The following is a 21912-nucleotide window of genomic DNA, read 5'->3' on the forward strand; positions in this document are numbered from 1 at the left end:
CTGGCCAATTGTACTTTGCACTGTATTTGTATCTCCATGAGTGGGTCACTCCTGTAACATTTGCTTTGATCTGACAAAATACAGAGGACAAATTTGACCCTGCTGCTTGCGGCTGGTACAATTGTATACGTCCCTCCGAGGAGCGAATTTCAAGTGAATTGCCCCTTATTCTAAGTGGTCACTTTACTATGCCACACATTGCTTGCAGCAAATTTTTCTGGCCTCGTCTGCTAAATGTTTTCAATGTGAGCATTAGCAAGGTGATTGTCCTCATATTGTATTTCTCTGTCCCACACTATTCATCTTTTGGGATAAAGTCTTTGCTTTTGTTAATGAGAAGTTACTAGCTCAAATAGAACCAGACTTACAGGAGGTGTTACTTGGGATCCCGATCTCAAACAGCCATCTATCGTTGAGACAGCAACAGTACATTGTTATTGGGTTACTGGTTCAAAGTCATTGATTCTCCAAAAGTGGGAGTCCCAGATTTCTCCTTCATTTGAATCATGGGTAATGAAAATTGACTGTTTAAAAAAATTAGAGGAGCATTATGCTTTATGGTGGGTGCACTGAAAAAATTCAAGGGGATCTGGACTATCGCAAGTGGTGCAACAGATGGATGCTAATAGAGCTCTTTTTTGTTACTCACCTAAAAAGGTTGACCTCGAGGAGTAATCAGGTTTCTGCACTTCCCCATAATATTGCTGTATTGTAATTGAGATGAACTAAGATTTGGCATGAAATACTCTGTAATGTAAGGATTGTATTGATAATCTGATACCTGATTATCAAAACAAAAAAGAGTTTGTGCTTGCACTGAGGCAGCAAATTGTTTGTATCCAAGCAAACAGACCCAGTCCGCTTGGGTGGCACCCAAATAAAGATGCATATATCCGGATTGTGCACCCAATAAGTAGCAGGGACCTTGACGTTTTTTGAGTCTAAAACCAAACAAATTAATGAGTCTATTTCCAAAACCATCACCTTACCTTCCCATCATTTCATCACAATTTCATTAGGCTTTCTCCTTATTCTATCCTATGCAAAATGATGAGCTGTGAAATCTGTCTCTAAAAAGTTTATAAACTGCAATGCAATGTACAGATGCATTTCTAAAGTGTTGAAGCAATATTCCCTTCTCCACCAAAATATTGGAAAGTGAAGTCATGTGACAACCAGAATATGTGGAACTGAATGAGTTCCACAGGCTCAGTGCCCTGCAAAGGGCACTGAGCCTGTCCTTGTTATATAGTAAAAATAAATACTTGATCTCTATGGATAAGATCAAGAAATCTGCTTTCATACCCCTTGCTTTTTCCACAGCTGACTACAACATGAATCGCAATTAGTGGAGTGTAAAACACAACTGCTTAGGAAAGAATTCAGCCATACTTCCTTAACACTATCTGGAAATTTGAATAGATCATTGTAATAATTTTGATGCATAGTGGCATTTACTTTCCTGCTTGATCTTCAACATTTACTTGTGCCCTCTGGTTCAGCTCCCAAATCTGTGTAAGATAAACCTATGCCAGGATGACCAGATCCATTAGATGAACCAATGCCGCCTAAGCATGAACAGAGCAAGGACTAAGCACATCATAACGATGGGATGGGACTGCCACCAACTGTCCGTCAGGGGCAGTCCCACTGACCGACAGCCCTTCGGGCCAACCGCCGCATTACTATACAGGACCCTTGACTGTCAGGTGACATTATTAAGACTTTAGCAAATAAAAAAGAGTATTTTGTGAATTGCAATGGCTTACTCTTATGTTGATGTGTAGATTGTATTTGCATGTCCCTTCCTAAACCCGAGTGCGAGATACCGAAATGAAAAGGGAGCTATTTAAGTATTCATGATCCAGCTATTGAGCATGTTAGCAAATTCTCGCATGATCTTATCAGATACATTATTTTTAGGTTTTGCCTGCAAATGCTCACGTAGTGAGCATTCGCTAAAAAACCTATTGAGTTCTATATATGATCGATGACCCGCCTCTGCCTCTCATTGGCTAGCTCCATAAATGGAGGCTAGCCATTGGGAGGCAGAGGCTGTCAATCGCGTTTTCTCTCGAAAACGCGATTCGGGGGCGTTTCTGGTGCTTTTTTTAAGCCCCGCCCCTTTGTCCCGGGCCGCGCTGCCATTGGCTGCCGGCCCGGGACACCCCGTGACGTCATTCCAGGGCCGCGCTGTGATTGGCTGCCGGCCCGGGACACCCCCGTGACGTCAGCCAATCACAGCGCGGCCCGGGACCTGACTTGTTCCCTTTTGTCACTGTTTTACCTTTGGTGTTTTAGTTTCTCCCATTTCCACTATTTGGTCGAAGCCTGGTAAAGCAAAAATAATTTATGGTCCCTACCACCTGCAAATATCGTCACAAAGTAGGCACTGGGGCTAACGCCGATGAGCGAGGGTTAGTCAGGAACAACTCTAGCCACTCGTGTTTAAAACGGTGTCTGCCGACAAGTCTCTTATATCACCCTATTTACTGTAACCATCTGACGTCTTGCCACATCAGGAACTTGAGAAACCTTGCTCAGGCACACAGGGCAGTCAGCGTTTTAGGTGTGACATTAGGTCGCCAAATGGACAGATGGGTCTGCATATTCACGCAATGACACTCGGCAAATTCATTCCCTTACTTTAATTTCTTTCAGGTTAGTTCTGCCCATCTGTCCCAAAGTTCCTGTCAAAACAGGTGTCTGAGGTATTTTCGTGCCAGCCCTTCCTCCGAGGCTGGCAAGTTCACTGACATCACGTGCCATATACCGGAAACCAAGCACTTACTGTCCGGAAAAGTGAGCATTCAGAAACTGACACACCGGAATGGAGGGAGGAAATCATCCGTCTCCGCAAACCGCTCTGTCGGGTGGCCTGCTCTACGCCTTTGCTCGAGCGCGAAATACTCTTACGTCACTCAACTCGTCAAGGGACAAAAGAGTCCCAGACACCTGTTTCCAGCCACCGGGAAAAATGTGCCTAGGAATTGTTTCAGGGCTATTGCTAAACGCCCTGGACTGCTACCATGACAGAAGATGACATTGGACGCAATTAATAATGTAATTGCATTCGTCCATTTGCAGCCGTCACCGCGTTCTGCCCGTCAGTGACCACAGCGTGCAACGTCCGCCTTAGCTGCAATTGCAGGTACGCATCCTGCCCACGGTGAGGACATTTCTCTCTGCCAGTCACCGGGTCAGACTGCTGTCTTCAACTTTCAGCTGCTGCCGCGTTCGCCTTGGATATCTGTTAAGTATGAGTTTATTTTGTGCATGATATTGTCAGCATGCTAAAACCGGACGTTCGCTTTTCGCTCTCTTAAAGGGTATTCTTGTTTAATCAGACTTTACTGTTCTCTATCCTCAGTTAAGCAGGTTCGTGATTTTTGTGGGCAGGGCTTGTTTTGTATTTTCTTTTGGTAGGGCGTGCGCTTGTTTTGGGCTTCTTTTCAAGGGGGAGTGTGCTTGTTTTGGATTTCAGACCTGGCAACACGAGTGGCGAGGTGAGACGCAGTCGTGGTATCTGTGCACAGACTCTGTCCATGGGACGGCTTGCCTGCCCCCTCCACTAGCTGCCCCGGTGTCCCCTTGCAGAGCCTGCGGGGGCTGGACGCCCTGCTGTTGTCGTTGGTGTGGCTGCAGCCTGTGGCCGGTAAGGAACTGCAGCTGTGTCTGCTTTGGGTGGAAGGAAGAGGATTGGGGGGGGGGGGGGTAGATAATCGAGGCAGTATTGCAGAGTGTATTATTTTAGAGGATATACGGGTTATGGGCTTCTGTACGGGCATGGGAGACTTTGGCGGAGACTATGTGTTTTGGGGTATATGGTACTTGAGTAGTCAGTGTTCGTTCCTTTATGAGGGGGGTATTCGGTGGTTTTCTTTTGGGAAGTATTTTCGGTAGGTTGTGCTCTTGTGCATTGTCTACGTTTTTTCGGGATTTGTGTTGCTTTTTAAGGCTATGAGTTGTTTACTTAGAAGTAGTCTGTGTTTTTGTCCGTTTCCATTGGAGAGAGGGTATGCGCAATGTTTTCTTTGGTATGTTTCTGTTCGGGGTGTATGTTTTAAAAGTGTAGGCTTTTCTTTGAGTGCCGTTTTGTGTGTGTATGTGGGGTGCGTGTCTTCGGGCGGGCATGAAGGGTATTGTTCTTGCATTACAAAAACCTGCGCACTAAAAATGTATTCTGGTTCAATGATGTGGAACTAAGGAGGGTGACTGCTTTGCAGGTATGGGATGTGGGAGGAGGGTTGAGTTTAGCAGGGTCCGTTATGCAGTAGTTCGTGGGTAAAAACAACTGTTATGGTTGGGCTGCGGCTAGCAGGAAAATAGATGGGCAAGCATGCATGGTATCGGCGGACCAGTCTTTAGGGCTACATGTCTGGTTTCATTCGGAACAGTCTATTGATGTGGAGAAGTGTGGCTCAATGGTTAGAGCGGCAGACCCTGATGCAGAGGTCTGGCCCCGGACCAGGGTTCTATTCCCGCCTCGGCGGGTCTTGGGCTCAATCTCCCCGGACCTGATAATTCTCGCCTTGGTGCCTAGTCTAATCATGGGTCCCACTCTGTGACTCTGGGCAATAGCTTGCTTAATCTCCACAACGGCCCCAGCATGCACCACCTCGTTTTATTTTATTCTAATTGTAACAGATCTTTGTGTAGTGTGCAGAGTAGTGAGTGTGCAGAGTAGTGAGTGTGCAGAGTAGTGAGTGTGCAGAGTAGTGAGTGTGCAGAGTAGTGAGTGTGCAGAGTAGTGAGTAGCTAGGGAGTGCAGGGGGAGTGCAGGGGGAGTAGCTAGGGAGTGCAGGGGGAGTAGCTAGGGAGTGCAGGGGGAGTACAGAGTGAGTAGCTAGGGAGTGCAGGGGGAGTGCAGAGTGAGTAGCTAGGGAGTGCAGGGGGAGTGCAGAGTGACTGCCGACATTAAGCTAATGGCAATGTAAATGACAATGCCATTTATTTATCTGTTTTCAAAACCAACACATAAATACAAATGTTGTCATTTACAATGCCAATAGCTCTAACTTTTCCAAAGGCGAAACCATTGCATTGTAAATGCTTGTTCTTTTTCATGTTGCTAGTTGCTCTATTACTAGAGTTAGCTGGAATTTTGTATTCTGGTCTTTTATGGCTCAAGACTAGTTTGTGATCTTGTATAGAGTCGAATTGTATTTAAGGCATAACAGATAGTACTGTTGTAGGTACTCATTTTTTAGGAAATACCAACAAAAGATAATCGACTGAAAAAAGATATAGACTTTTTGTCGTTTACTTTATTTGCAATCAAATGATAGTTATTGTACATTATACCGTGCTTCTTTAGTGTTAATGTCCACATGGACCTCTATCCCAGACACCCATTGTATGTCAAAAGGAGGATTATGTTCTTTACCAAATAAGACACTACGATAGCCCTTTCCTGTGTGGAAGTACACATAAGAGTCTATTCCTTCCATTGTGCTGGGAACCCTCCTTTTCTGCAGTGTCATATGACAGCTAAAACTAAACGAGACAGGTTTAAATTTTCGGTTCTTGGCACAGACCCTATATTTTGAACTGTAAGCTCAAGTTGTCTTTCGTGATATGCCATAGAGCATTTACAGTCATGTATTGCTAAATATCCATTAGCTGAGGATGCTGCATTTCAAACTCTGTGAAGTAGGCAGGGCAATATGTTCTCTGAAAAGGCCTGAGCAAAGTGAGGATTATGCAGGAAGAATTGGCCTAATTTTGAGAATTTCCCGTTATGCATGTTATGTGAAACTGCAGAAATTGATCAATTTCGCAAAAATTCCACCACCATTCACCACAAATTTGTAGCAAGGACGTGCTTCTACAATGTAAAAAAAAGAAAAGTGGGTAGTTGTTGTTTGCGGCAGTTGTGTTTTTTTAAGCTACATTTTTAGCATGAAATACATCCTTGCATGACAAACTGAAAGAGGACACTTTTTGCGCTAAAATATTGCTTTAAAGGATGATTTTGCATTTTTTGTAATTATGCATAACTTTCCATGATTTGCCCAAAATTTCATACAACTATGCCAAATAAATGTTTAAAAATTTCACCCACCGCTGTATCTGAAGCCAACTGCAGGGCTGGTCTTTCGTACTGACATCTCAGGGAAAAGGGTCATCTTTTAAGGTATCTTTCACATCCACTTCCTCCAAGACAGCATCAGGACCAGAGGTGGACCCCTATCCTTACAGCATTTGTTGGCAATTCGTTTAACTTTCGTCTAGAATTGCTAGCTGTTTAGTACTTCATATTGGAGTAGTGATTTCATGTCCCACTGGGTTGTACTACTAGAGACAAAGTAATTAAAGGTATTTCTGTATTTCTTCAGAACCTTATCCACGTAACATGTGGTGCCCTGAAGTGGATGGAATCCTTTCTATATGAGCGCAGCTTTGAAGTTATGCAGGGTAAGCACTACTCCAGGAACATCAAGCTGGCACAGGGGGGTGCCTCAGGGATCTACCCTGAGCCCGACATTGTTTAATCTTTATGTCGCCCCCTTGGCTAAAATCTCAGATAGTTTTGGAATTAAAACTCTGTCCTATGTCGACGACACCCAGCTGGTGGTCTCCCTTAGCCAAGCGCAGGTTGGGGCTGCCGACAATTTTGTATCATGCCTTCAAGAACTGATTGTGTGGGTGGCAAACAATTGCCTAAAATTGAATGGCAGCAAGACCGAGGTGCTGGTGATAGGGAGGCCGCTTTCTGTTTGGTTGTTGGCATGGTGGCCTCAGTCTCTGGGCCCCACCCCTACACCTTGTGAACAAGCTGAGAATCTGGGGGTATGGCTGGACAACAAGTTGTGTTTTGAGTACCATACCAGGGCGCCTGCTTTGGAATAGTACGGGGTCTACGAAAAACTTTGGACGCCCTGTCCACTGCATTGAGGAAGACTATGGTACATGCATTGGTGACTTCTCGCCTGGATTACGGCAATCTCCTGTATCTGGGTGCTACTGCCAAATGTATGCAGAGATTGCAGTGTATCCAGAATGCAGCAGCAAGACTGGTTCTTATGCTTCCAAAGAGAACCTCAGCAAAAAGGGCTCTGACTTCCCTCCATTGGCTTCCAATTAGGGAGAGAGTACAGTTTAAGGCAAGGTGCGTTAGTCATCGTATTTTACAAAGGAAGGGGCCCTTGTACCTCCATGATTTTTAACTCCCTATGCTCCTACCAGACACCTGATATCTGATGGGACAGAAAAGGTGCGTGTTTCCTACATCAAGAGAGCCAGGATGGGTGGTCGCACCTTCCATTTTTTGGCTGCACAGTATTGGAACACACTTCCTCAGAGCCTCCGGCTGGAGTGCTCTGAGCATATTTTTCGGAAAGGAAAGACTCATTTATTTCCTGCTGCATAACTGTAGACTTTAGCCTCAGGCCATGTGTTGTTGCTGTTTGAGGCTGGTACCTTAGCGCGTTGACACACTGGCCCAGTGTAACCAGGCGCTCTACAAATGCAATTTAAAAAAAAATTATGTATGTCCGATTATTACTTTGGGTAAACTAAGAAACTAGGCGGCCTTTTGTGCTGTTTTCAGCTCGTCATCTTTTTCTCACTGTGCATTCTTTTTTTCAATAAAAAACACTAATATTGTGATCTCTTTAAATAATGCACATCTGCTAGACTAGTCACAACCGGTTATTTTGGATTGGCAGCTGGAATCATTATATGCTTAAATTGGTATTCTTCAATTTTAAGAGAGATGAGGTACATTTCTGGAAGTTTTTATAAAGGAAGCTGAACTTTAAGGATGCTTGCTTCCTACTAAATAAATAACAAATAATCCGAGACAGATGTTTAACCCTCTTTTGTTTATTGGATAAATATGTTATCATTTGATTGCTTTAACTTTTTTTTATTAGAAAAGTCAGTAAGTACAATGAAAACTGATTATATTTTAATTATTTTACCAGGGTAATTTTATCTGCTTATTGTTTACTGTAGCCGTTGCTTAAGAATAAGAACCAATAATGACAATTTCAAATAGCTTTGCATTTAAGTGACCGGGGAGGGGTGGGGGAGGGAGGAGGATTCATGCCTCTATTCTTCATGATTTAAACACAAAAAAACATAGGGGGATATTACCAACAACTAGCGATATTTATCGCTAAATGGGCTTAGCAAGTTTTTTTTTTGTCGTCAAGCATCGCCAGGTATTATTGCAGAATTAACGTGCTATTAGCAACGTTTATCTCTAAAGTGATAAAATATCCGGCAATAGCAGCAAAAAACGTGAATATCGTTGAGAATACAGCGATATTCACGCATTAACGTCAATAGGGTATTAGCCATAATATCCACCTCCCATTGGATATAATGGCTAAGAACTGGTCTGAGCAGGCGTTAGGTTTTGGAGATATTAGCGCTTAGCGCGAATATTTCCATCGCTACGCCTGGGTTGATAATAGGCGATAGCGAAGTTAGCGACTGATTTCAGTCGCTAACAGGTAAGGTACGCCCACTTTTCATGTCATTAGCGATAAATATCGCTGACATGCAAAGCGGGCCCCACACTGCTCGCTATCGCCTACAAGCTGTCGTTAACTGCTTGCTAATAGGGCGATAGGATTATCGCCGCTTAGCGGCCGAAAACGGCCGCTAAATCGGCAATAATCTCTGATTGCCCTCCTTGATAATATGCCGCCCAGCTCGTGAGAGGTGTTGAACAACGAATGGATGATGCTATGTTTAATATTGCAAATGCTTTATTTGAGTCAGATACATGTTTAGAGTTTCTATGTAATTCCACACGGGTTGTTACTTAAAGTGGGACGTGATATTAAGGAAGAAGAACACGGTTTATTGCTCAGCTAAAGCGGTATTACAACATATAAAAAGACAAAGCACAATACAATTATTCAATTGATAACATGCTTCATTAAGGATATAGCGTGTAAAGCGAAGGGGTCCCAGTAACAGGGAGACATTAACCAAATAGTTGGAAATAAATCAAATCAACAAAGCTTTAGTCCACATTGTTTTTAATTCACAATGGGACGTTGTACTCAAAATACACAAATTACACAATAATCAAGCATTGGTTAATTACAGTGCCCCAACGGGTAGAAGCGGGGAGGGGGAATGTGATAGTGATGGGAGTAGGTGAGGAAAAGAAAGAAGATTCTTAGGTGACGAAAAAATCAGCACTTGAAACTTGGTTCGCACAGTTACAAATTCTGTACCAAAAATAGGACCAACAGGTTCAAATATGTTATTTTAGACATAAATCATACTCCAAAAGTTCAATGAATGAAACCAATAGGGTGTGGAGTTGATAATGAAAGGCAATCAGATGTCGACGTTTCGACCCTTGTAGGCGCAGATATTGTTAGGTTCTTGCTGTAGGGTCTTCATCAGGACTGGAGGGTAGGGGACACGTAACCTATTTGGTACATAAATGAATGTATTTTAACACGGGAAAATTATATCCCTAACTTTTATTTAAAAGAACATTGCACATCACCCAAATCATGGGATTGGCTCAGGTTGGAACATGTATCCCGTCGGGATGGCTGGGAATACAGGCAAAAGGATGCCCCTACTTAGGTGTGGCACAAAACGCACAATATGCACATGATTAAGTGATATTAAAGAATCCCAAATATTCAGTGTGAAAATTGAGACCATTTGGTAAAGAGCAGTTGAGGATAGGCTAGATACGCACGGGTGGACAGTCTAAGGAGTCAGTGAATACTCCAGCTGGTTGAAGGGTGATCATATAAGCAGGGAGGAGACCTGCTGCTTGCTGTTGGCATGCATTACTGCTATTCAGTGCTGATATAGAACTGGCTAACAGAGAAAGCTTACCACACACGTGGTGTACACAGGACCCGGTTGTGCGTGGGTTCGAGGTCAATAGAAATGAAGAGATCTGTAATTTTAAAATAAAGGTGTAAAAACCAGTATACACTGCGAGAGGCAGTAATTGGATTCACTAATATTGATTTATGAAAGGGGGGGAGACTCACCAAAATATAGCCCAATCGCTATTCACAGTGATTCCACGGGTCTGGGGGGGTCCGTTGTGACCATCGACATAATCTAACAAATTAAGGGCAAAAGACGCTTGTTAGGGGACCATGGTAATATTAAAAATGGTTCAAATACAAATGGCCCACGGTACAGATTGAAGACTCACCAAAGTGCCGTAGCCAGGACACGTCCGGCAGAGATCGTGTTTGTGGCAGTCGGGCGGCGGTGCTTCTATGGCTGCGTCTACAGGACAGGGCAAGAAGAATCGACGTTAGCGATCTAGTGTTGAGACAGGTTTCTTAAAAGCGTCGGGACAAGATCCTGACTAAGGAGACGCTTACCGTTCACGGAACTAATCCGGCTTGGGTCAATTCACGCAGTCGCAATGGCGACGCGGGGTTCCGGGTTTGGAATATCACCCTGACAACCGGGTCACGTGGTGATGTCTAACTCGCGTAAACCTAGTAAAAAGACTTACTGAAAAAGGTTTTATGTGGAACATGCCCAATATAGTCCTGACTGCTTTAAAAATAAAATGAGTAATTACGGTTAAAAAATGAATCAAACAGTGGGAGTTTGATGTATTTAGGGCGTCTTTGTGAAAATTACACTGGAACCAGTAGGTTGCGATGAGGCCAATATTGCAAGAGATAGGATTTGCAATTAAAATAAATGACTTGGCCGCCTTAATGAATTCATTTGTCAGGCATAGATGCCACTTTGTGATGAAACAATTTAGGACAAAACCATTAGGTGACTTAATAACAATATTATTACGAAGTCTGTTGGATGAATGCTCATTATAGACTGACATGATAAACATGATGTGGCGTACCTCTTACATGAGCATTTTGTTTCCAAAAGTTGTAATATGTCCCTTAGCACCACTGATTCAAATGCCAAAATCTTGTGCGACATTGCACTGTTGAAAGGAACAAATGTAGACGGAGGTCTCAATACAGTCACAGTTGATTGAATATTTGGTGTTGAGTTGCGAAAGAAATACTTTAACCGTATTTTGCGAAAGAATCGGTACAGTTCAGTGCGAATGATGAACGAGTCAGGGTGGTTGGTAGGTACATATGATAGCCTTTGGCCAGGATTTTGATTTCATCGTTGTTCAAAGGGTGTTTGGATATGTTTACAACAGGGCTATCGGCCTGAGGGGGAGCACCTCCCAGTAGTCTTAACCGAGGGTAGCTTTCGGAGTTCATGTCGGTCTGTAGATTTTCAAAGGTTAAAGTATTTCTTTCGCAACTCAACACCAAATATTCAATCAACTGTGACTGGATTGAGACCTCCGTCTACATTTGTTCCTTTCAACAGTGCAATGTCGCACAAGATTTTGGCATTTGAATCAGTGGTGCTAAGGGACATATTACAACTTTTGGAAACAAAATGCTACACCAGATTTAATACCAGCAAAAATGAAAAATTGGCTCTTCAAACTTTGGCACAAAATGCCCAACTTGTTATCAAACCGGCGGACAAGGGTGGTGCTATTGTAGTGCAGGATGTCAGCTCCTATGAATTGGAAATTCTTCGTCAGTTAAATGATGGTACTAGTTACCAATTACTAAGATCAGATCCTACACAAGCCATTGCACGTGAAATTCTTGAAATAACCCAAGCTGGTCGAGATCAAGGGTTCCTATCGGAGTTAGAATTTAATTTCTTGAACCAACCACATCCACGTTTGGCAACTATATATACCATACCAAAGATTCACAAATCGATGACGAATCCCCCTGGCCGTCCCATTGTTTCCGGGTGCGGCTCAATCCTTGAGCCCCTGGGCAAATATATCGATTTCTTCATAAAACCAATTGCCGAGGCCACTCCGGCCTATTTGCGTGATACCATGCATACCATAAATACTGTAGAAGGATTAGCATTTGATGCAGATCACCAACTGTTAGCCACGTGCGATGTCGTATCATTGTATACGTGCATTCCTCAACAGGAAGCACTGATGGTTATTACTCGTTGTCTTAATCAGCGCCCTGCCCCAGTCCAAGTACCCACGGAATTTATTGTTGCTTTACTCCGTATAGCTATGACCAAGAATTTTTTCATTTTCAGAGAAAAATTCTACATTCAAACATCAGGAGTTGCAATGGGGGCTCCTTTTGCTCCTGATGTAGCTATCCTGTATATGGCAGCTTTTGAGCAAGACACTGTGCTCAGTCAGATCAACCCATTCAAAGACCACCTCAGTTTGTGGATGCGCTACATAGACGACATCCTATTGATATGGGACGGTGGCATTCAAGAACTAATGTTATTCTTTGGATGGTTGAACGAGCAGTCCCAATTTATCAAGTTTACGATCCAATCAGACAATCATCAGATTAACTTTTTGGACCTCACGATCTATGAGAACTCAGGTCAATTACTAACTACCCTTTACCGTAAACCAGCTGAAAGGAACTCACTCCTGCACTACGACAGTCACCATCCCCGAGCCCTACGGGATAACCTGCCCTTTGGGCAATTCCTGTGTATTCGTCGGAACTGCTCTAATAAAGAACACTATTTCTCTGAGTCTGAAGAACTCAAACAAAGGCTGCTAAGCAGAGGATATCCAAAATCTTTGATCAAGCGAGCAAGGAAGAGGGCATGGTTTTACCCTCGTGAAGAGCTACTTGTTCCCAAGACTGAACAAGATCAATCTCAACAAAGAATTGTGTGTGTGACCACCTTTAATACGAAAAGCAATCAAATAAAGCGCATAATCAACCATTACTGGCCACTTATCTCTGACGATATCTTACAAACCAACCCGCCATTACATGCTTTCAAAAAAGCAAGAAGCGTCAAAGATCATGTGGTGCGCTCTTTCTTCCAAACATCAAAGGATCCTACAATCACCACTCTGTGGAATCTACCTCCAGTTGTGGGCCACTCCAGGTGTGGCAGCTGCAAAGCATGCGAAAGCACGATCCAGACTAAAGAGTTTGCATACCGTCATCACAGAATCTCACTCAAGACGCATACCAACTGCAACTCTGTTAACATAATCTATGCCATTCTATGTCCATGCCAACTGATCTATATCGGTCAGACTCAGCAGAAAGCAAAAGTGAGGATACTCCAACACATGAGTCGGATCCGGTGCCAAGTGCCTGGCGCACCTCTCGTTGACCACTTTTCTACCGCGGGACATACTCCTGAGAGTTTGAAATGGATAATCATAGAGAAAGCCACACTCGGACCCCGGGGTGGGAGCATCTCCAGCATCCTCAATACCCGTGAGCTCAAATGGATGTTTACCTTTGACTCAATTGAATCAGGCCTCAATGAACAGGACAGCTCTTTCTCCCAATTAGCCACCCTGTCTTGAATACTGTCTCAGTTGAAGTACAACGGCCTTTACCCTTTCATGCGAGGTACGCAATTGCTTTATAAATTATGCTAGCTTTTTGTCATCAATTTATAAGTCATAATAACTTTTTGCACTTATTTGACATGCTGGTCCCAGTGCATGTACTATCTATCAATCACAGGCCCACAATAAGTGTTGTTAATCAGATAAGTGGCCTTACCCTCGTGGGAGAGGTACGTCACAGCTTGGCCAGTTACGTCATTTAATCTTAATTGTCTATCGGTCAGAAATCATGTATAGTGCGTTATGTGGCCTTTACCCTCATGTGAGAGGTACGCCACATCATGTTTATCATGTCAGTCTATAATGAGCATTCATCCAACAGACTTCGTAATAATATTGTTATTAAGTCACCTAATGGTTTTGTCCTAAATTGTTTCATCACAAAGTGGCATCTATGCCTGACAAATGAATTTATTAAGGCGGCCAAGTCATTTATTTTAATTGCAAATCCTATCTCTTGCAATATTGGCCTCATCGCAACCTACTGGTTCCAGTGTAATTTTCACAAAGACGCCCTAAATACATCAAACTCCCACTGTTTGATTCATTTTTTAACCATAATTACTCATTTTATTTTTAAAGCAGTCAGGACTATATTGGGCATGTTCCACATAAAACCTTTTTCAGTAAGTCTTTTTACTAGGTTTACGCGAGTTAGACATCACCACGTGACCCGGTTGTCAGGGTGATATTCCAAACCCGGAACCCCGCGTCGCCATTGCGACTGCGTGAATTGACCCAAGCCGGATTAGTTCCGTGAACGGTAAGCGTCTCCTTAGTCAGGATCTTGTCCCGATGCTTTTAAGAAACCTGTCTCAACACTAGATCGCTAACGTCGATTCTTCTTGCCCTGTCCTGTAGACGCAGCCATAGAAGCACCGCCGCCCGACTGCCACAAACACGATCTCTGCCGGACGTGTCCTGGCTACGGCACTTTGGTGAGTCTTCAATCTGTACCGTGGGCCATTTGTATTTGAACCATTTTTAATATTATTATGGTCCCCTAACAAGCGTCTTTTGCCCTTAATTTGTTAGATTATGTCGATGGTCACAACGGACCCCCCCAGACCCGTGGAATCACTGTGAATAGCGATTGGGCTATATTTTGGTGAGTCTCCCCCCCTTTCATAAATCAATATTAGTGAATCCAAATACTGCCTCTCGCAGTGTATACTGGTTTTTACACCTTTATTTTAAAATTACAGATCTCTTCATTTCTATTGACCTCGAACCCACGCACAACCGGGTCCTGTGTACACCACGTGTGTGGTAAGCTTTCTCTGTTAGCCAGTTCTATATCAGCACTGAATAGCAGTAATGCATGCCAACAGCAAGCAGCAGGTCTTCTCCCTGCTTATATGATCACCCTTCAACCAGCTGGAGTATTCACTGACTCCTTAGACTGTCCACCCGTGCGTATCTAGCCTATCCTCAACTGCTCTTTACCAAATGGTCTCAATTTTCACACTGAATATTTGGGATTCTTTAATATCACTTAATCATGTGCATATTGTGCGTTTTGTGCCACACCTAAGTAGGGGCATCATTTTGCCTGTATTCCCAGCCATCCCGGCGGGATACATGTTCCAACCTGAGCCAATCCCATGATTTGGGTGATGTGCAATGTTCTTTTAAATAAAAGTTAGGGATATAATTTTCCCGTGTTAAAATACATTCATTTATGTACCAAATAGGTTACGTGTCCCCTACCCTCCAGTCCTGATGAAGACCCTACAGCAAGATCCTAACAATATCTGCACCTACAAGGGTCGAAACGTCGACATCTGATTGCCTTTCATTATCAACTCCACACCCTATTGGTTTCATTCATTGAACTTTTGGAGTATGATTTATGTCTAAAATAACATATTTGAACCTGTTGGTCCTATTTTTGGTACAGAATTTGTAACTGTGCGAACCAAGTTTCAAGTGCTGATTTTTTCGTCACCTAAGAATCTTCTTTCTTTTCCTCACCTACTCCCATCACTATCACATTCCCCCTCCCCGCTTCTACCCTTTGGGGCACTGTAATTAACCAATGCTTGATTATTGTGTAATTTGTGTATTTTGAGTACAACGTCCCATTGTGAATTAAAAACAATGTGGACTAAAGCTTTGTTGATTTGATTTATTTCCAACTATTTGGTTAATGTCTCCCTGTTACTGGGACCCCTTCGCTTTACACGCTTACTAACCCAGGTCCCCTTAACCTTAACTGGGTAAAACCCCCCCACTAATACTTTACTTCGAGCAGACGATGTTCTGCGAGGTTCTTTTCCATGTTCAATTTATTTGACCTGTGCACATCATGGCTGAATTACTATCCTACTCTGAGGATTATATTGACAAATTACTAGAGGATCCTAATAACGTATTCATTTCCTCCGATATCCCGACTATTGACTTTTCACTTAAGGACAAGATCTCCCGTCTTGAGCGGTTGGAGAAAAAGCTGATCCGCACTCGGTGGCACGGCCATCTCCTCAAGAAATATCTCAAAGAAAATATCATTCCCATCGGATTGCAAATTAAGATCGAACCAGCTATCTTTGTGGAGGTACCAAAATTCAGAGAGGGATTCAGCCACGTGGCGAATAACTGCAGCCGTCATTGGATGGTCCTTGGCGTGGAAACAGCTGCAGAACAAATTCAAGTAATCACTGCTGAAATTAAAACCTTGAAGGCAGAAATATCGGCTGATGCGAATTTTGCTAGTGCCAAAGACACTATCACCAACTTAGAAGCCACACTCAAGGACTTTGACCTTACAACCCAAAATCGTAAACTTGAGAAACTGGCTCGTGATATTAAATTGTATGATAAGAAGAAAACTTATCCATATCTCCAAGAAGACTACTTCCGACAAGATAATCAAGGCAGATTTACTAACCGAGGCCGAGGAACAGCTAGAGGCAGACGCAACTACTACACTTTCTCAGACTCCTCCTATAGCTCAGAGGGCGAGCAAGACCAACCAGGTCCCAGCTACCAACAGAACTATTCGGACTTTGGTTATAACCAGCAGTTTCAATACAACCCTTTTTTAGGGCAACGCCAGGGGTCATGGCGCCCACCTCGTGGCAGAGGCAACAACTGGCAACGCGGCCAACAACGTGGATCTCAACCAAATACAAACTCATGGAATGGAGGTCGTGGCCAACCTACAAAGCAGGTACACTTTCAGACAGAACCAAAACACGGGGAACGTGTTACCCGCAACAAAACCTACAGATGGTAACAGGCTTTGAAAATCTACAGACCGACATGAACTCCGAAAGCTACCCTCGGTTAAGACTACTGGGAGGTGCTCCCCCTCAGGCCGATAGCCCTGTTGTAAACATATCCAAACACCCTTTGAACAACGATGAAATCAAAATCCTGGCCAAAGGCTTATCATATGTACCTACCAACCACCCTGACTCGTTCATCATTCGCACTGAACTGTACCGATTCTTTCGCAAAATACGGTTAAAGTATTTCTTTCGCAACTCAACACCAAATATTCAATCAACTGTGACTGGATTGAGACCTCCGTCTACATTTGTTCCTTTCAACAGTGCAATGTCGCACAAGATTTTGGCATTTGAATCAGTGGTGCTAAGGGACATATTACAACTTTTGGAAACAAAATGCTACACCAGATTTAATACCAGCAAAAATGAAAAATTGGCTCTTCAAACTTTGGCACAAAATGCCCAACTTGTTATCAAACCGGCGGACAAGGGTGGTGCTATTGTAGTGCAGGATGTCAGCTCCTATGAATCGGAAATTCTTCGTCAGTTAAATGATGGTACTAGTTACCAATTACTAAGATCAGATCCTACACAAGCCATTGCACGTGAAATTCTTGAAATAACCCAAGCTGGTCGAGATCAAGGGTTTCTATCGGAGTTAGAATTTAATTTCTTGAACCAACCACATCCACGTTTGGCAACTATATATACCATACCAAAGATTCACAAATCGATGACGAATCCCCCTGGCCGTCCCATTGTTTCCGGGTGCGGCTCAATCCTTGAGCCCCTGGGCAAATATATCGATTTCTTCATAAAACCAATTGCCGAGGCCACTCCGGCCTATTTGCGTGATACCATGCATACCATAAATACTGTAGAAGGATTAGCATTTGATGCAGATCACCAACTGTTAGCCACGTGCGATGTCGTATCATTGTATACGTGCATTCCTCAACAGGAAGCACTGATGGTTATTACTCGTTGTCTTAATCAGCGCCCTGCCCCAGTCCAAGTACCCACGGAATTTATTGTTGCTTTACTCCGTATAGCTATGACCAAGAATTTTTTCATTTTCAGAGAAAAATTCTACATTCAAACATCAGGAGTTGCAATGGGGGATCCTTTTGCTCCTGATGTAGCTATCCTGTATATGGCAGCTTTTGAGCAAGACACTGTGCTCAGTCAGATCAACCCATTCAAAGACCACCTCAGTTTGTGGATGCGCTACATAGACGACATCCTACTGATATGGGACGGTGGCATTCAAGAACTAATGTTATTCTTTGGATGGTTGAACGAGCAGTCCCAATTTATCAAGTTTACGATCCAATCAGACAATCATCAGATTAACTTTTTGGACCTCACGATCTATGAGAACTCAGGTCAATTACTAACTACCCTTTACCGTAAACCAGCTGAAAGGAACTCACTCCTGCACTACGACAGTCACCATCCCCGAGCCCTACGGGATAACCTGCCCTTTGGGCAATTCCTGCGTATTCGTCGGAACTGCTCTAATAAAGAACACTATTTCTCTGAGTCTGAAGAACTCAAACAAAGGCTGCTAAGCAGAGGATATCCAAAATCTTTGATCAAGCGAGCAAGGAAGAGGGCATGGTTTTACCCTCGTGAAGAGCTACTTGTTCCCAAGACTGAACAAGATCAATCTGAACAAAGAATTGTGTGTGTGACCACCTTTAATACGAAAAGCAATCAAATAAAGCGCATAATCAACCATTACTGGCCACTTATCTCTGACGATATCTTACAAACCAACCCGCCATTACATGCTTTCAAAAAAGCAAGAAGCGTCAAAGATCATGTGGTGCGCTCTTTCCTCCAAACATCAAAGGATCCTACAATCACCACTCTGTGGAATCTACCTCCAGTTGTGGGCCACTCCAGGTGTGGCAGCTGCAAAGCATGCGAAAGCACGATCCAGACTAAAGAGTTTGCATACCGTCATCACAGAATCTCACTCAAGACGCATACCAACTGCAACTCTGTTAACATAATCTATGCCATTCTATGTCCATGCCAACTGATCTATATCGGTCAGACTCAGCAGAAAGCAAAAGTGAGGATACTCCAACACATGAGTCGGATCCGGTGCCAAGTGCCTGGCGCACCTCTCGTTGACCACTTTTCTACCGCGGGACATACTCCTGAGAGTTTGAAATGGGTAATCATAGAGAAAGCCACACTCGGACCCCGGGGTGGGAGCATCTCCAGCATCCTCAATACCCGTGAGCTCAAATGGATGTTTACCTTTGACTCAATTGAATCAGGCCTCAATGAACAGGACAGCTCTTTCTCCCAATTAGCCACCCTGTCTTGAATACTGTCTCAGTTGAAGTACAACGGCCTTTACCCTTTCATGCGAGGTACGCAATTGCTTTATAAATTATGCTAGCTTTTTGTCATCAATTTATAAGTCATAATAACTTTTTGCACTTATTTGACATGCTGGTCCCAGTGCATGTACTATCTATCAATCACAGGCCCACAATAAGTGTTGTTAATCAGATAAGTGGCCTTACCCTCGTGGGAGAGGTACGTCACAGCTTGGCCAGTTACGTCATTTAATCTTAATTGTCTATCAGTCAGAAATCATGTATAGTGCGTTATGTGGCCTTTACCCTCATGTGAGAGGTACGCCACATCATGTTTATCATGTCAGTCTATAATGAGCATTCATCCAACAGACTTCGTAATAATATTGTTATTAAGTCACCTAATGGTTTTGTCCTAAATTGTTTCATCACAAAGTGGCATCTATGCCTGACAAATGAATTCATTAAGGCGGCCAAGTCATTTATTTTAATTGCAAATCCTATCTCTTGCAATATTGGCCTCATCGCAACCTACTGGTTCCAGTGTAATTTTCACAAAGACGCCCTAAATACATCAAACTCCCACTGTTTGATTCATTTTTTAACCATAATTACTCATTTTATTTTTAAAGCAGTCAGGACTATATTGGGCATGTTCCACATAAAACCTTTTTCAGTAAGTCTTTTTACTAGGTTTACGCGAGTTAGACATCACCACGTGACCCGGTTGTCAGGGTGATATTCCAAACCCGGAACCCCGCGTCGCCATTGCGACTGCGTGAATTGACCCAAGCCGGATTAGTTCCGTGAACGGTAAGCGTCTCCTTAGTCAGGATCTTGTCCCGACGCTTTTAAGAAACCTGTCTCAACACTAGATCGCTAACGTCGATTCTTCTTGCCCTGTCCTGTAGACGCAGCCATAGAAGCACCGCCGCCCGACTGCCACAAACACGATCTCTGCCGGACGTGTCCTGGCTACGGCACTTTGGTGAGTCTTCAATCTGTACCGTGGGCCATTTGTATTTGAACCATTTTTAATATTACTATGGTCCCCTAACAAGCGTCTTTTGCCCTTAATTTGTTAGATTATGTCGATGGTCACAACGGACCCCCCCAGACCCGTGGAATCACTGTGAATAGCGATTGGGCTATATTTTGGTGAGTCTCCCCCCTTTCATAAATCAATATTAGTGAATCCAATTACTGCCTCTCGCAGTGTATACTGGTTTTTACACCTTTATTTTAAAATTACAGATCTCTTCATTTCTATTGACCTCGAACCCACGCACAACCGGGTCCTGTGTACACCACGTGTGTGGTAAGCTTTCTCTGTTATCCAGTTCTATATCAGCACTGAATAGCAGTAATGCATGCCAACAGCAAGCAGCAGGTCTCCTCCCTGCTTATATGATCACCCTTCAACCTGCTGGAGTATTCACTGACTCCTTAGACTGTCCACCCGTGCGTATCTAGCCTATCCTCAACTGCTCTTTACCAAATGGTCTCAATTTTCACACTGAATATTTGGGATTCTTTAATATCACTTAATCATGTGCATATTGTGCGTTTTGTGCCACACCTAAGTAGGGGCATCCGTTTGCCTGTATTCCCAGCCATCCCGGCGGGATACATGTTCCAACCTGAGCCAATCCCATGATTTGGGTGATGTGCAATGTTCTTTTTAATAAAAGTTAGGGATATAATTTTCCCGTGTTAAAATACATTCATTTATGTACCAAATAGGTTACGTGTCCCCTACCCTCCAGTCCTGATGAAGACCCTACAGCAAGATCCTAACAATATCTGCGCCTACAAGGGTCGAAACGTCGACATCTGATTGCCTTTCATTATCAACTCCACACCCTATTGGTTTCATTCATTGAACTTTTGGAGTATGATTTATGTCTAAAATAACATATTTGAACCTGTTGGTCCTATTTTTGGTACAGAATTTGTAACTGTGCGAACCAAGTTTCAAGTGCTGATTTTTTCGTCACCTAAGAATCTTCTTTCTTTTCCTCACCTACTCCCATCACTATCACATTCCCCCTCCCCAATTCTACCCTTTGGGGCACTGTAATTAACCAATGCTTGATTATTGTGTAATTTGTGTATTTTGAGTACAACGTCCCATTGTGAATTAAAAACAATGTGGACTAAAGCTTTGTTGATTTGATTTATTTCCAACTATTTGGTTAATGTCTCCCTGTTACTGGGACCCCTTCGCTTTACACGCTTACTAACCCAGGTCCCCTTAACTTTAACTGGGTAAAACCCCCCCACTAATACTCTCATTAAGGATATAGTTTTACTCTGTTGACTCCTTTTTATATTCTATTGTCGTTAATAGCGAACGCTGTGTTGTGTTGTTCTTGTGTGTAATGCTGTCTATGATTCTAAGCGCAGATAAAGTATTAAAAATAATAATAAGTGATTAAAATTCACAGGGACACCAAGAGAGCAAAATACACTAACAGGGAGAGAGAAAGTGTGAGGAAAATAAAGAGCAAAGCTTAATATAGTGGGAATAAAATAGTGGGTGAAATAGAGACTAAAAGGGATAGCGAGATAGAATGGGAGAAAGACATCAAGATTGTGAGAGAAAGAGACAGAAAGAGCGAGAGCAGGATGGGGAGAGACAGAGAAGAGAGAGAGAGAAAAGAGAGAGGAAAGAGCAAGAGAAGTTAGATAGATAGATAGATAGATAGATAGATAGATAGATAGATAGATAGATAGATAGATAGATAGATAGATAGATAGATAGATAGATAGATGGATGGATGGATGGATGGATGGATGGATGGATGGATGGATGGATGGATGGATGGATGGATAGATAGATAGATAGATAGATAGATAGATAGATAGATAGATAGATAGATAGATAGATAGATAGATAGATAGATAGATAGATAGATAGATAGATAGATAGATAGATAGATAGATAGATAGATGGATCAGTATTCAA

General features: G+C 43.0%; 1 protein-coding gene across 2 annotated transcripts in view; it reads right to left on the minus strand.

Annotated features, from left to right (window-relative positions):
• Nucleotides 1-21912, minus strand: part of DPP10 (dipeptidyl peptidase like 10) — a 1575897-nt gene that overhangs the window by 239855 nt on the left and 1314130 nt on the right. The window lies entirely within an intron of this gene.

This window comes from Lissotriton vulgaris, chromosome 2_1 (genome assembly GCF_964263255.1).
Source record: "Lissotriton vulgaris chromosome 2_1, aLisVul1.2, whole genome shotgun sequence".
Lineage (NCBI taxonomy): Eukaryota > Metazoa > Chordata > Amphibia > Caudata > Salamandridae > Lissotriton > Lissotriton vulgaris.